This window comes from Glycine soja, chromosome 9 (assembly GCF_004193775.1).
Source record: "Glycine soja cultivar W05 chromosome 9, ASM419377v2, whole genome shotgun sequence".
Taxonomy (NCBI): domain Eukaryota; kingdom Viridiplantae; phylum Streptophyta; class Magnoliopsida; order Fabales; family Fabaceae; genus Glycine; species Glycine soja.
The window spans coordinates 6,952,415-6,967,260 of record NC_041010.1 but is presented as its reverse complement, the minus strand read 5'-3'; the positions used below and the strand labels follow the sequence as shown (position 1 = coordinate 6,967,260).

The following is a 14,846-nucleotide window of genomic DNA, read 5'->3' as shown; positions in this document are numbered from 1 at the left end:
AATTTTCTCTCTTCTCACTTTTCTCCCGTTCTCCCTCTCTTTGTTGTAAGATTTTGTTGTACAAGTATAATTTCTCTTTAATAATTTATAAATTCAATAGTATTTATGTTCCCATAAACAGAATAAATGAAAAAACAAACGGGAGGCGACATAATTTATAAACCTTGTTCAAATTTGAAAATGGTTACTGGGAGCGATTCAATGAGGCAACGAGAATGGTCGTTGCTGAATGGTGCTCAAAATTGTTTACTTTTAAATTTTACCATCAATAAACAAGGGAAACTATGGCACCTGCGACATTACAAAAACCACTTGGTCCATGAGAAAAAAGGCATTACACAAAGAATGCTGGTGCACCCAACATTAACAATGAAAAGATAAAAATATCCCTTATGGATCAAATTGATCCGTAAGTTAATTTTTAAGACTTACGGATCAATTTGATCCGTAAATATTTTACGGATCAGGTTGATCCATAAGTTGATTTTTAAGACTTATGGATCAAGTTAATCTATAAGGGGAGAAATTAGCAGGAATATTTTTGTCATTTTCAAAGAATGTTGGATGCACCTAACAATACTCTTACACAAACCACTCGATTATATGGCCCAAGCACCTAGATTTGCAATTGTTTATGAAGACTGGATTACAATGGGCTAACCTGTGGAATTTCATTCAAAAAGAGACACATTGTTGAAGAAATCACTAGCTTTGGCAACGCCTCCCTCTCCAACCACAATATCCATGTCATATTTGCAAGCTCTTGTACAATCCGGGCAGTAAGTCACCTGCATAAAAGGAAATACATGTAACAAATAATTCTTTAACGAGGAATGCTGAACTCTCTCTGGTATTCTCAATGATTGGTTAGAAATTATTAAAAATCATTAATTTTAATAAGTTTTGCTTCTCATTTAATACAAATCAAGAGAAAAAATCATTAAATAAAGAACAAAACATATCAAAAATGGTAATTTCTAATTAATTATAACTAATCATAGAAAGAATCTTAGAAACAGAGTTATGCAAGTATTTCTCTTCCAAAATTAACACAGGAAACACATCCTTAACAACAAATCACTCAATATATGACAAGTGGGACTCAAAAAAAATTTGGTATTAAAAAAGGTGCATCAGAAGAAGAGCATTGCTTCATTTACAAACCTCTAGTAACTTAGGTTGAAAAGAGCTGTCCAACATGACATCTACACCATACATTGCCCGAGATGTTGGACTCTGCATCTCAGGATGAGTGCCAGCAGCTGCCTCAAACACTGATCGAATCATTTTCCTTACTCTTGTGTGTATATCCAACCATTTAACTGAAAGAGATACAGGGACAGGAATTTGCATCAAGAACTCATTAGAAATGTAATCCGTGATCTGGAAAGCACTAAGCACTCATCTTAAATGTGGCAGAGGATAAACATGATCCAGTCCCCATTACCTTGATGTTCTTCCTCAAATTCCCTCACAAAATCATTCGCATTCTTATGATTTATTGTTCCGCGATAATTCTGTAATCCATGAAGTGACTTATGTTAAAACTTGTTGACAAAAGGAAACACTGAAATAAATATTTCAATCAAGTTTTCATCCGAATATCTGGCTGCTAAATAAAATGATACTCAAGACATACCATAACAGTGAAGTGAGTTTCATATTCAAACAAACTACTTCTGTCCAAAGAATATTGGTTGTTGGCTATCCTAGCCTGAAAATGAAATGTAAAACCTAAGTCTAGACATATTAAGTTACAAATAGTTAGAAACACAGAACTCAAAAGAAGAAGCAGTATACCCAGAAACAATCTGACAGGAATAACTCCAGAGGATGCATGCTCCGAACCAGTACTATGTAACGGAGATCAAACTTTCTCCCCTGGAACAAAGCAGGTTGTTCAATATACTTCTGACAAATCTTTGGACCAGTCTACATGAGCCGGATTATTGCAGGCAAATTATCAGTCACAGTGGTATCAATAGTTCGGGCCATGTTCCAGGGTTTCAAGATCCAAAGATTGTCTAGTCCTTCCTTTTTGCGTACACAATAGTCACCAATAAGTTGAGATAGGTGTGTTTCAAGATTATAAGTAGGCTGCAACCATTGAGGAGATCCATGTGCCTGTAATGAGGTAAACCAACACCACCACCCAAAAGAAAAGGCCAAGGTTATCAAAAAAGCCTCACTTGGAAAAGAAAATAAATGTTGCATGCCAGTGACACAAGTCAGTCATTTAGATGTTAGTTAACTATTATCACCTTCTGAATTGTCTCTGCTAAATGATGCTTCATAACAAGACTTGCCTCAAAAGGAAATTGATTAATGTATTGCTGTTCTGTAATTCCCACGGCCTTCTTCATATCCTCATCTACCTGCACACTTGTCCATACTATATCTGCATCTTTCGGTTCCTTTGCTGTAGGCAAGAGAGAAGGAGAAGGTCAGCAATACAAAGTATAATTTTGTAGGCAAGATGACAACCATAAAATAAAAACTAACAGAACAAAGAACAAAGAAAAAATTGAGATAAAGTTCAAGCCTGCATGCATTAAACTTGCTGATTGCAAACTTCAGATGTGTCAAGTATTCCTCTACATGAGGTATATTTGTGTAAACACGTAACGGACGCCCACCAGGTTGATGAATAATACTTCTAGTCTCAGAAGACTGAATGGTGGGAGGTATTAAGCTTGGGGACAACAATTTCTGATGGTGCTTCTCATATGCCTGAAAGCAGTGAACTAATTAGCTCCAAAACTTCCTGATATTCTTGTATAATAGATCATTAACCACAAAACAGAATCATAAACTATCTTAGCAATAAGAGAAATACATGGATAATTCTCTGGAGTGTGGAACCAGGCTGTAAGCCTGGCAGAACGTTGTTTATCCTCCCCAATACCAAGAAGAAAATCGCGTGTGCACCTATCACCTTTCTGAACATTCTGTGTTGGCCATAGAATAGAAAAACTGGAGAAAATGGGAGAGTTAATACTTGTATGTGATTAATTTTGACTTATAACAAATCCAGAGGTCAGTGCATAACAAATGCATAAGTCCATTATTTTTATGGGGAGGGGAGGGAGGCAAAGAGAAGTTTCAGATACAGAATTCTCTATCATTAGACATATAGGTAATGAAGGCAGGATACATTAATGAGCCAGCAATAAGAATCAAAACTTACAACAGAATCTTTTATTTATCATAAAAAAGGTGTTAAATATTAAGTACAATTAACTATTAAAGCAGAAGATACATTCGTAGAGCATGGAAATATGACTTTCACATCAAAGCAAAAATCTGAAAATGAAAAATATAGAAGATAACCTCACAGCTGATGATAGATTGCCTTTTGGCATGAACAGAAAGGGTGCCACTCTGAAATTTGGTTCATCACTATGCCGCAAAGCTGAACCTAGCTCATCCATCACATAGCTGAAAAATATCAACAAAAAATGTGCAGTGAGTTCAAGTGGAGGTGTATCATTGGGAAAAACTGATGATTCATGTGACACTTCAATTTTGTTTTTATCCCATTTAAAGTACTAAACCCAACAATTAAGTAGTCAAACATTGATCCAAAGATTAAAGTTGTTATTAACAGATTGGGAAGTCCAAGTGTCGAATCCACAAGGACTTTGGTTATACTTAAGTAAGGCAAATCCAATTATTAAGCAATGAGAAGAAAGAGATAAGAAATTGTAAGTGTGAAATTTAGAGTAAAAGAAAAGAAGAAAGATAGCAAGAAAAATAAACAGTGGACAAAATAAATGTCAACCTATTTCTAGCAATGAATTTATTAAGATACTCTTCTCCAGTTCTTTAGAAAATAATCATTTTTCAATGCGTTACCCTCTAAACATTATATGGATGATCAGATTGTAATAATAAATGAGCACAGAGAAGAATAATGGAAACATAATAACATTAATTAGATAATAGACAGAGAATCACATTACAAGCATTTTGGCCTCCAGGCGCCCAACAATGGGGGGTTTAACCTCTCATAGTCATGAGAGGCTTTACATTGCAAGGGTTAATGGAAGAAAGTGATGGATGACTAATAACAAGAAAATGGGGAATGACTAAGGAAAGAGGGTTTCCCCTAAGGGAGAGGTTCAGGCTTTGGATTTCTGCACTGGAGAGCTCTGAGACAGACTCAATGTGTCTTTTCTTTCTGCCTCTTACTCTTTTTATAGGCCCGAGTTAGCTTAATTTCCAGGTTGACTTCACGCTGAGCGCGCCCTGGGCTTTTCCTCGTGGGCCTTCTTGCGCTAAGCCTGACCTTCGCGCTGAGCGAGACTGCACGGTAAGCGAGAGTTGCACATTGAGCGAGACCTAGCGTAGAGCCTGACTTTGCCCACTGAGTGAGAGTTGTGCTGAGCCTGGTTTGCACGCTGAGCGAGCTGTCCATTTCTTCCAACTTTTCTACAATGTTTTTTCTTCCACATTTCTCATCAATTTCTCTCTAAAGCACTTCAGTTGCCAAAATTGACTATCAATTTAGCTCAGATTTTGCAGTTATCAACTCTCCCAAATTAAAACATTTGTTTGTCTTAAAGCAAAAGACAAGTTCTGAGTGTCTCAACACATGAGATAATTGCGAATCCTTTCAAACCTTTCATTGCTTGATCCAGAACTTGCATTAGTCTTGATCTTGAGTTGGAAACATGAAGAAATAAACATGGAGATGAAAAAGGTTAGCAAATAAGAATTTCCTTAAGGCAAAATACAACACTTCATTCCTCACAAGGTTAGTGTTTCTCTTAGCACACAAGTGTCTCAGCTCAAAATTGTTCTAATTCTAACAATTGAACTAATGTTCCCAACTTTGTACTTCTTCTCAGTTAGAGCAATCATAAATACATATTGTGGATCACTAAGGACTTTTTAGGCTTGTAACGTGGTTGGGCTAACAAAGAACTCATGGTTTTTCTTGGGAAAACTAAGTTAGATTCTAAGAGAGCACCTACCTGATAACCCATGACTTGTATTCCAACGCTCCCACTTTCCTGTCCTTTTTCCTAACAACACTTAAAATTTATTTACATTTAGTTGCTATCAACTTTTTATTTGCACACAAGTTTTTTTTTTTTGGAAACAGATACTACAGCAAATTATCCTACTTTACGTTTGAGGGTGTGCTGCTAGTGATGTTCTTGAAACACAATTTTTCACCTAGAACCAAACATCTAACTCCCCTAAATTAAGGGTAAATTTATCTTGACCTGTGCTCTCCTACAACCTAAAACTTGTGTAGAACCTCTTCGTAAGAGGTTTTTTTTTTTTTTTTTTTTTTTTTTTTTTTTTTTTTATGGAAGAACCTCTTCCGTAGAAATCTTACGGAAGAGGTTTCTTCCGTAAGAGTTTTTTTTTATAATTTTTTTGAAAAATAGTTGTGATGAATTAATTTAAAATTAATGGTCCAATGAGCTAATTACATTATAAAATAAATAATGTTGTTATGTATAACACTAAAATTTCTAATGTATATTTAATGCGCATGTAAATTTAAATAATAAATTTTGTGACAATTAATTTTGATATAAATCATATGAATTATTTAATCCGTATATTTTTTTAAAAATAAAAGATATTTACGATTACAAAATTTAATATATATTATTGATGTGTCATTAATTATTTAATATATATTTAAATTTTGTAATAGTAAAAAAAATTAATGACACATCAATAATATATATTAAATTTTGTAATAGTAAATATTTTTTATTTTTTAAAAAATATACAGATTAAATAATCTGTATGATTTATATCAAAATTAATTGCAACAAAATTTATTATTTAAATTTACATGCGCATTAAATATACATTAGAAATTTTAGTGTTATGTATAATAACATTATTTATTTTATAATGTAATTGACTTATTAGTTCAATTGGTTAGAGCGTTGTGCTAATAACTAAAGTCATATATAATAGTAAAAGTGCAAGATATAAATGCTTATAAATCCAGGAAGTTTTGTCCCTTTTAGCTCACACTTCTTAGTGTTTTTTTTTTGTTTTGTATTTTCAAAAACTCATTTTCATAATATAATTCTATATTAAAAAAATAAAATTTTTATAATGTGACTTTTTTTTATACATTACAAAAACTAGTTTCAAAATATACGTTTTTGCATTATAGAAACTAGTGTTTTGGTAAGCTATAAAGTTTTACATTATGAAAATTAGTTTATATATATATATATATATATATATATATATATATATATATATATATATATATATATATATATATATATGAGGAAAATCAAATTATACTGATGTAACTTAACCAATTATTACATTATTTTACAACTTGATATAAAATGTAATTTTTATCGATCCAACCGTTGAATTATATCTACATATTTTTAAGATTGTTTGTGTCAAATTTTATAAAAATTAAACAATAATAAAAAGGTAATCAAATGATTCATATTTTAGTATATTTTAAAAAGTTTATATTACGTAAATTTTTTTAATTTGTATAAACGAGATAACAAATAATTTTAAATTAATATGAAATTTTGTATATATGATTTATGTGAAATGAACTTTTAATCCAATAGTGAATTTTAAGAAAACATTACCCAATTAAAAACTACTAAACACTGTAATAGTTTATCAAAATTACACCGATGTAATTTGATCATTCTTTTATAAGTGTGTGTAAATCTCCCTAATTGATATACTATAACATAATACATCATGGAAAGTAATTTTCCTAAGAAGACTTTTTAATCTAAAAATTATTTAAGAAAACAAACAATGCAAAAAAACAAAATAAAAAACTAAAAAGGAGTGTAAATAGCATATTCCCATTGATTTTACTATTAACATTGGCCTATGATATATGCATCTAAATGATGAGAAATGATAAGGTGTAAACAAGAGAAATCAAGCCAAAACACACAAAAAGGAATTGTGAGGGAAGTGATAGTGTGTGTTTGGGAAGCAATTGAGTTCAACACCAAAAAAATTTCATGAAAGTTATAACATAATTACTTTGAAAGTTTTGCATTGGAACATGTAATTTTTTTATTCAGCGTGGTTTCAACGTTAATTTAAACACACTCGTAGTTGTTGTTTTCATTTCTCTTTCTCCCTTTCTTAATTCTTCTCTTCTCCTGTCCTTCTATATTTTCTTCTTTTCTTTTTGAGGTGTTCTCTTTCTTCTCTCTTTCTCGCTCTTCCCCTTTCCTTTTAGGCTTAGGTTGATTGATGTCACCATCATCAATCATGACTACATCTCATTTTTTTCCTCTCTGGTTGTTTTCTCTCTTACTCTTTCATCATCTCTCTCCCTTTTCCTCTCCTCTATTTCCTCTATTCCTCTTCGTGTCGTCATAGATAGGGTTTTAGCTTGTGTTTTATTTTGGGACTAAGATATGATGGTGACTTATGAATGAATATGTAAACATGTTTGAATTGGAAAACACAATGATTTTTTTTTCTTTTTTCTTTTGTTTTATTGTATTTTGGGGCTTAAAAATATCATAAAATATATTTTAAAACATTATTCATTTATCTTATTTTTTTGAGGATTTAAGGAAACAAAAAATATTTAAGAAAAAAAAACATATTTTCAAGAGGCATGTCATAACGTAAATGTCGTTAACTATGCCAGTAAAGATGAAAAATAAATTTGTCTCAAAACATATTTAAGCTTTTATTTTATATCTTTCCCTTATAGGGTATATTTAATTAAACATTTTAGTAGTTTATAATTTACTTTGATTAACTTATATATTAGTTTAACTATTATTATCGTATTTTTTGCTAACATATAAGATTCTTATGCGTAAATAAAAATAACACATGTTTAGTAAAAAACAAACATATAGGTCCCTTATCTCTATGACGTATAGATTTCCATAAATGCTAAATAGTTATAAAGATATGAATATACAGATATATAATAGCAGACATGTGTTCCATCTTATCCTCTATTCCTTACTTTGTTTTCGAGTTGTGAACATCAGTCAAATTCAATATCAAATTTGTAACATCAAAACAATATCCACTATTAGTTAAATCCGTTAGAGTATGAAATTAAAGTCAACTTGAAATTATTCTCGTTAGTCCATCTTTCTTCCGTTCATTTATGGGTTAGTTTGTGCATGTTTATTTTTAAAATAAGTATTTTTTAAAATAAAATAAGTAATTTTATGATTTTCTGATATATTTGTCTAAATTGATTTTACTTAAAATAAGTTTCTTTTTAATTTTTCTAAAAAAATAATTTTATTTTTTTAAAAAAATAAATCTTATCAGCTTCTTAAAAAAATTCTTATTTAGCAAAATGTTTTATTTTAAAGTTATTTTTACAGTTTAAACAAATTTACCATATATCTTTTGAGCCACTGATTCACTAACACAATATATATGTATATAAGATTTGGAGATATAAAATTGTCTAAGTGGTTAAAAAGAAGAAAATAAAAAAAAAATCATGAATTCAATCTCTCCTACTAACAAAAACAATATTAATAATTACCGATAACATATGGGATGAAATTGAGAAAAAAAAAAGAGTTGGATATCATCAACAAGTACATATTTTAAATGTTATTTCAACTAATTTTAAAATGACTTCCTTGAATTCTCTACTATATCAGCATTATACTTCATACTAATAATATTGTAATAAAAATAATCTTCTACATCATAAAATTCACCAAAAAAAAAATATATCTTCTCCATTATAAATCATGTAAAAGCATTAATCGATTAACTAGTAAAAGATACAAAACCCTTGGAAATTATAACGTGTAAAAAAATAAAATAAAAAAAAGCATCCAACATGGTTTTTAATATTTCTAATTTAACGTTCAAACTTTTCCAGCATATATAGGATGATGGTGTATCTTTAAAAAATATTATCAAATATCAGTGGTTAAAAAAATCTATTATAAACCTCCAAGTTTTGTTTTAAACTATCTCATATATTAAATTTGATCTGTGGAATAATTTGTCAAAGAGCATCCTTCCTCATAAACATTTTATTAAAATAAAAGGGTATGTCAAAAAGTTACACATGACACCAAAGCGAATAATACCTCAAATGAGATGATCCTAACGGTACTTGAGAATTTGATATCAGAACATTAACACTAGAAAAAGGGTCTAAGCCATTATTGTCCCTTAACCTCGACTAGGAGGTTTATTTTGGTATTGTTGAAGTTCCACATCGACTAAAGATGGTGTCGAGATAAACTATATAAGTGGAAAGTAATTTTCAACTTACAAGCCAATTTTATAAGATTTAGTTAGGCCCAAACTCAATCTCTAACATGATATCATGGCCTACCTTAGATGGGTCCCTGTGTCTATCACCCTCTAGGGTGTACATAGGTTGGGTTGGATTAAAGTTAATAATTTGTTATTAAAGTTTTTAATAATTAATAATTTTTAATTAACTTAATAACTCTATTAATTAAAATTATTTGTTAATAATCTATCAAGGGGACCAAAATCATGGATTTAAAAAACTAAGAAAACCAAAATTACAATTTACTCTTTATTATATTCTTATTAATAACATTAACATTTTTTTATTATATGATCAGGTCGGGTTGGGTCACGACTCACAAGGTGACAATTCGCAACCCATTGCCCAACCTAATATAATTGTGTCTATATTGGGTCAGATTGGGTCTGATCCAAATACTTTTAAAACCTAACCAATATAATTGGGTCAAGTTGGGTCACGGGTCAACCCAAACTCGTGAACACCGCTAGGCAAAAATGGACATGCTGAAGTTCCATATCAACTAAAGATGGTATTGAGATAAATTATGTAAGTGGGGAACAATCCTCACCTTACAAGCCAATTTTGTAAGGTTTGGTTAAGCCTAAATCCACTTGCTAGCATGTATGCCACAAAGTCTCGCATCACTTGAAAATCGAAGCCAAGAGTAATTTACTTTGTGTATTTCTAAGTATTTTTTCCTAACAAAAACAAATATAGGTAGGCGACTTTACTTTTTCAAAGCTTATTATCGTTTTTCTAAGTATTTCATTATGTAAAGTAAGTACTACAAACAACAACTACGAAACAAAGTAGGCAATGCAAACTCACAATGACATAATGTTAAAGCATTAAACACTGACATAGCACACCACGAGAAAACCTCAAAGCAGAAACAACTAACACACGAATCATCCCCAGCTTACCAACCTCGTTTGAATATTGGTTAGTGGGAAGGAGATATGTTACTTCCTTCCGGCTCGGAAGAGGAGTCATTATGACTACCATGGTCTTTGACCCAACAACTCTCATATTCATCTAATAGGTCTTCAAGATTAGAGGTTGAGTCATGTTGGTTGTTTGGTGGGTTATTGTTGTCACAAATTGTGGCAAATTACTCCACAAATGGTAGTGTTAGGTTGTTGTAAAAAATGTGTAACATTCGTCGAACATCAGGATCATCTCCCAGAATAAAACATGTGTACATATATGGTTGTCCTAACTCAAATATGTTAGTGTGGTTCAATGTTTATTTTTTGGTGAACAAGTTCAAGCAATGTGTAAGGGTTATGGTCTAGTTGACCATAAAAGTTTTTGTATTATTACTAATGAAGGTGGTGCCCTCATTAGTGTTGCAGATTTGACATTGTAGTAAACACAAACATAAGCAGTTGGGTGACATATTGTGGTAGGGATTGAGATGAATATTTGAAAGTTCTACGAATGTCTTTAGCTGGTAGTGGTATTTATAGAATTTGTCGGTTGCAAGCAGGTGTTCACTATGCAGTCACACGCACTAGTCCTTATTGATGAATTTGTCAAAAACTCATTTTTTACTTTTTACTCTTAATTTGAGGTCATTGTTGATGAAATAGTTACACGATATATATTTTTTGGATTCTTTGACGTGAAAACTATGATATAAATTTGTCATGGATTTTTTTTAATGTATTGGAGATAAATTAAAAAATTGCATAACATGGTCACTTAAACATTGTTTTAAGGGTTAAAAACATCATTTTTTTTAATTTTTTAGTCTTGATTTGAGGTCCTTGTTGATGAAATTGTTACACGATATATATATTTTTTGGATTCTTTGACGTGAAAACTATGAAATAAATTTGCCACAGATTTCTTTAGTGTATTGGAGATAAATTTAAAAAATTACATAACATGACCACTTAAACATTATTTTTTTGGACTCTTTTTCGGTTGCGTGTAGTTGTTCATTATGCAGTCACATGCACTGATAATTGACATGTGAGACTGAGCAACACATGGCCTCGAGATGCAGTAAAGGGTCTGTGCAATGAGGAATAACAATAAAAAATAGCTTTAATCGTTTGCACAGGCTTTGTCGGTTGGGTGCAGTTGTTCACTATGCGATCACATGCACTAATAATTGGCATGTGAAGTTGCACAACACATGGCTTTTGTCTAAATGTAAGGCCTCAAAATTACAAAGCACGTTAAAACGACTATCTTACTATCATGCCTTGAGATTGCAAAGCATGTCAACCATGAACTTGTGATTGATTATATATTTAAGGGCATCATATCACCCCATACTTTGCATATAGTCGAAACGCAGTTTTCACCAGTGACAACACAAAATCGATGTTGTTGAATGCAACAATGGTGCTGCCAGACATAATCACTGTAATACAGTCATCAATCAAAACTGGTGATGTTTCGTCTGCAATTACTTCACTTTGATCGTTGTCCTATATACAAAATGAATGGACATGTTGAGTATAGGGCATGTTGAATTGTTGACGAGGGTGTTTGGTGCATGTTTAATACATTCACAAATATGCCAAGTGTAATATGTATGGAACTTAGAGTTGAAGTTCATACTTCACCATCACCTTTTCAAGCTATGAGCTAATATGGACAAAGATGGAGCATAAGCTGCATAATTCCATGAAATTAGAATAAACTATGTAACATATTTTGTTGTTGTATTGCTTTTAATTACTTGTTAGTATTTATTATGTATTTGGCGTTTGTACCATGCTTTTCAGTTGTTATTTTCATTTGTCATGAGGGTGCTTAAATAAATTGCAAAGATTAAAGCACTTGAACATGAACATAAGGTAAGTGGATAAGTTGAACATAAAGTAAATGGAAAATAATATTGTCCTACTACAACAAATTTGACTAATTAATCCCCATAATGGTGTTCTATTCCACAAGGAGGACGTCTCCTATTACGTCCTGGATTTTGACGTGGGCGTTGATCTGGTATATCATGCAATGATGGATTATTCTTGTCAACATCTTGGCTAAACATCAAATTGAAACTTGGTGGAGTAAAGTGACCCATTTTGTTTTGTAGGCTATGCATGTATTCACGAGCTGATGCTAGTGTGCCACAATCAGTTCCAAAAACATTGCTCAAGAATTCATCAGATTAGACAATTGGTGGAGTGTAGTCCATGTTCAAAGGACTAGGTGGAACATAATCCGTGATCGGGAGAATTGGTGTGTATATAGGATTACATTATGTTTGCATCATGTTTGTTGTCCTTGAGGATTTGCAAGTTTCTACATTCATTGACGCTCCACTTGGTGGTTGCATATATATAAAAAAATAATAGAATTACTTTGATACCACGCCAGGTATTCTATAGAATGCTTTGCACGGACTATAATCGGTTGTCCCTCTAAAAACATTGATTAGCATTGTCACCAATATCCTATCCATTTTGCATGTTTTTTAGCCCAATTTATGTTAGTTCGACCTCGCATGTCAATTTTGTGAAGTTTGTCCATGTTTTTTTGGGGGATCTAGTATGCCTTGTTGTAGCCGAAATTAAAGTTTAACTCTATCCACTTGTTGTCATTCTACTATTAAGAAACAAATTAGTGTGGTGCAGGATGACCATATGGAGGAGTCTTCAAAAGCTCTCGACTTAATAAGCTCCAAAAAGTGGAGATATGGATTCCACAAAACTGAAATAATACATTTAAATAATTAGTTAATTATTAAAAACACAAACCTCAATGAATTTTTTACGTAATCCATAGTTTAGTATTTATTACCTGTTCAGGCATTATGTTGTCTAATCTTATTCTATAATATCATTTAATTTGTACTTACCATATTTTGTATCTATGAAGATCGATGACAATCTTGTTTTCATAATAACGTTGTTGACTCCATTCTCCCTTTGCACAATGAAAGTTGTTATTAACAAATTTTTTTGCCATGATTCTAAATAAGCTGGTGTAGGGTATTTATAGGCATCAAGAAGTGTTATATGCATGAAGAGGTGTCAGTGCAATCAGTGCGAAATATTGTGCAAACACTGTGTGCATCAGGAATCCTGCAGAGACACTGTGTGCATCAGGAATCCTGTCGGATCATTGGGCAAAGAATAAAGACAATGTGCACTTTAGGAATCATGCAGAGACACTATGCAGCGACATTATACGCGTCAGAAATCCTATAGAGACATTGTGCGTGTCACTGTGTGCGTTAGGAATCCTATTGGATCACTGTGTAGAGACACTGTGCGCGTTAGGAATCCTGTAGAGACATTGGGCAGTGCCACTGTGCGTCAGGAGTCCTACAGAGACACTACGTGTCACTGTGTGCATCTGGAATCCTACCAGATCACCGTGCAAAGACACCATCTGCATTAGGAATCATGCAAAGACACTGTGCGTGTCAGAAATCTTCCAGAGACTCTATGCTCATTAGGAATATTGTTGAATCACGGTGCATAGACATTGTACACGTCATGAATCCTACAGAGATACTGTGTAGCGACATTGTGCATGTCAGGAATCCTATCGGATCATTGTGCAGAGACATTGTGCGCATTAGGAATCCAACAGAAACATTGTGCAAACATTGTTCATGGTATTGTGTATCATAGATTCTAGTGCAGACGTGGTACAAACATTATTCATGGTATTGTAGTTGTAATTGTCGATGTAATCTCGACCGCTAAAAGTGTTGGTGTGATGAATATCATTAGATCTATTAGTACAACATTCTCATATCATCACATTATAAATTACACTCATAACATATTCTTCATAACACATCAAACCCTTCACCAGATAACTTTCAATTCACTATCAAATATATAACTTATTCACATACATCACACCTTAGTATAATCGTGTCAAGCATAAACCAAAAAGTCTTTTGTCGTAGTCCACTATAATGTCTATGTAGCCGATTGTAACATTAGCATAGAGTTTAAGAGTGAAAAAAATGTACTTGTTTCTATGAAGAGAGACATGACCTTGAATGCCTTGAAAAGACAAATCCAACAAAAGATGGGCCTAAACCAAGGTCAAAGCATAATGACAGTAATTTATCGATACACCGTAACTGTCGGGTCAAGCATGTTCATTTACCAGGCTGTTACCATCAATGAGGATGAGGATATTGACAGCATGTTCGACGTCGATAACCGACATGAATGCATAAGTTTCTTTGAGTTGCTCATACAATACGAACAACAATCTTCATCTACCACTAATGTTGAAACAACTAATCCATCATCACAAATTCAGCAAACACAATATACTGACTACCATACTGAAAGCCAACATGAAGGCCTATCTTCTTAAACCCCAAACCCATGCATGCCCACAAATGATTGTTACATCCCTTATTTTGAACCTGCTGAATTTGGTGCACACATTAGCTCATATACACAGCTACTTAGTGGATCATCAGACTATTGTGTGACGGCACCCCAACTTTTGAACCTAAATAAGCCATCCAACCTAAATGTCCAACCAACTACTAGAATCCATGTTGCTCAATCTTAAAGAAACGAAATGTCACACAACTATCATGATGAAAACGGGTTGCCGGATGAAGTAGTTGGTGACTTCAGTGACA

At 32.5% G+C, this 14,846-nt stretch overlaps 1 pseudogene; it reads right to left on the bottom strand.

Moving 5' to 3' along the window:
* Nucleotides 1–485: 485 nt before the first annotated feature.
* On the bottom strand, nt 486–12,305 carry LOC114368099 (annotated as a pseudogene).
* Between the last annotated feature and the right edge of the window lie 2,541 nt (nt 12,306–14,846).